The sequence below is a fragment of the Antrostomus carolinensis genome, unplaced genomic scaffold, assembly GCF_000700745.2.
Source record: "Antrostomus carolinensis isolate BGI_N321 unplaced genomic scaffold, ASM70074v2 scaffold240, whole genome shotgun sequence".
Lineage (NCBI taxonomy): Eukaryota > Metazoa > Chordata > Aves > Caprimulgiformes > Caprimulgidae > Antrostomus > Antrostomus carolinensis.
The window spans coordinates 17,250-19,785 of record NW_010288887.1 but is presented as its reverse complement, the minus strand read 5'-3'; positions in this window follow the sequence as shown (position 1 = coordinate 19,785).

Here is a 2,536-nt window from a genome sequence, read left to right as displayed (position 1 = left end):
AAAGCAGAGCTGCTGGTGGGGTCTGACACAGCCCCTACAGCCAGCCAGGGCTGTGGGTCCCTGCCTTTCCAGAGGTCCTTATGCTGAAGCTTCAGCCTCCTGCAGGCTGGGGGAAAGCACCTCACTGGCTAGAGGTGCATGAAAACTGGGTTGATTTAATTCAATAGAGGAGAAACAGGAGAAAACATATATTCTGGGAATGAGACAGAGAACCTGATTATTTTCCTTTTGGGCCAACTTGTAAGTTCCTTATGTTCAAGTCAGAATATTCAGGTTGGCTTTGGGGATGGCCTTGTGGATGGTTCACCCTTTTAATTTGCTGCTTTCTTTGGGGTGAAAGCTATTATCAGATGACAAAATGGGGTTTTAAAATGAGAGATAGTAAAGTTTTGTCTAATACAAATAAATGCCAGTTCAGCCTTTTACTAAAGAAAGAATTTAATGCTTAAATATGTAGACATGCCACATGGTTTCATTATCCCTCAGACCTTCATTTTAGGGATTAATTTGCTGTTTCCTCAAAAAGAATAAAATTGCTGAGAGATCACATGCCCCTGCAAGTTCTTTTCCAGCTTGTCCCTCTCTGAACCTCCTCTCCTTTTCAGTCTCAGAGCAGGGGTCAGTAGGTTTGTCCAACGTGTGTTCCCCATAAGCAGGGGCCACTTTCAGGAAACTCAGTTGAACATCCCTTGTCTCTCTGACCCATCTTGTTCTCACTGTCCATCGCTGACCATCCAGACAGGTAACTGCACTTCCTTTCCTCATACTTCCTCCCTATGCTTTGGGGTTTCTCAGCAAAGAAATCCCTGACTTAGCAAAAACGAATGCTGTTCCACTGCTCCAGCCTGCTGATTAATTACTTATCCAACAAGATTTACTCTGCTTATTATCAACTTCATTAACAGGAAAGTGATGGGGAAGCCTTTGAGGAGGGGAGCCAGGCATCTCAGGCAACAAATTTTGTTTTAGTATGGAAATACTTGGACAAAGCTCATGTTAGCTTCTTTCAGGTTCTGCTGATGTCTTCTGTTCCTTCTCCTCTGTTTCTATTTTGGCTTCACTTGGTCCCTCTCCTCATGGCTCCTGTGGCACTGCTTCACCCAGACCTGGTGGTAAACTCACACTTTCTGTGGCTGTATCTTCATCCCATAGCTCCCACTACCTCCCACACCTTCTGCTCTTCCCTCATGCAACCTCAGCCTCACAGCAGCTCTCTGCCACCAATCCTGGCCCTGCCACATGCAGTTCTCACACACCTCTGATGAGATGTACTGCTCAGGAGCACAACTGACTCCTGGAGAAGAAAGAAATGAGGTCACAAAGGAGAGGGGGGGGAAGGGAAGAGAAAGAGCAGGAAAAAACAACCAAAGGGTCTGAAAAATATTGGGTTTTGATTCTGAGCACTTTCACTCCCCCAGGCTCACATAGGTAGAAAAGTAAGTTTAATTAAAACTGCAACAATTCTTCTCATATTGAGCTGATGGGCCTCCTGGAGCCATCTGTCTCTGACAAAACCATGAGTGTGATGTGGTGTTCCTTCTGTTCCAACCAACACCAGCACTGTAGCACTATGAAATATGTTTTTTCTCATCACAAGGTAGGGAGGCAGACCCATCCTGCACAGCAGAGACGGTGCCCAGCCTGACATGGCCAGCACAGTGAGAGAGACTCCTCCTTGAGATGTGCACTGGGCACAGAGACTGCAAGGTCCCCCATAGCCAAGTACTGCAGACATATCCCTTGGTGTGCTCATGTCACACAACAGAGAGAAAAAAGGGTGGGGCAGAAAACAATTTCTTTTTTACTGAGAGGAATTGACATAAGAAGTTAATGTATTGGCAATTTTCCCAAGATGACCAGTAGAAATACAGTTTAGATTGGGTCACTCCACACTTTACTCCAATGACTTTAGATTGTTCCATTTTTGATTTTGAGCTTTGGGGTGTTTTAAAGCATGTAAGTTTAAACTTCAAGTGAAATAGTAAATTCCAGCTAAGACTCTTGCAGACTTTATGCCTTGATGATTATGAAACCAGGGTACCTTGATAATTTTCAAACTATGTTTTTCTAACCCATAAAATTCATCTTTAATGCTTCCAAACCTTGAATAGTTCTGTTGTGACAAATCAGCACTTTTCAGTGAAGGACAAAAATGCATCTCAGTGAAAAAATTGCGATTGTGTCTGCCTGTCAGAGGCAATCTCATGCTCACCATTCTCCTTCCAGTTCTCTCCTTCCCTCTTAATCAGCCCTCATTCCCAACCAAAGCAGGTGACAGCTTCCCACCCTCTACCATACAAACAGACACTTTGCTGTGTCCCCAGCTAAAGAGAGAGTGTATTGTGGAGAGCTGGCACAGGCAGGGCAGAAAAGCTGTTGTTTTCTTTAAAGCCTCAGTCTAAAGTTATGGGGACAATCTTCAACTTCCCTAATGGCAGTGAGATCCAGTTGTTTTTTTCTAGGCTCCCCTCCTGTACCAAAGTATTCCCCCCCCCCGCCTTTTCCACAGCCATGGGGTGTCCATCACTGGCATATC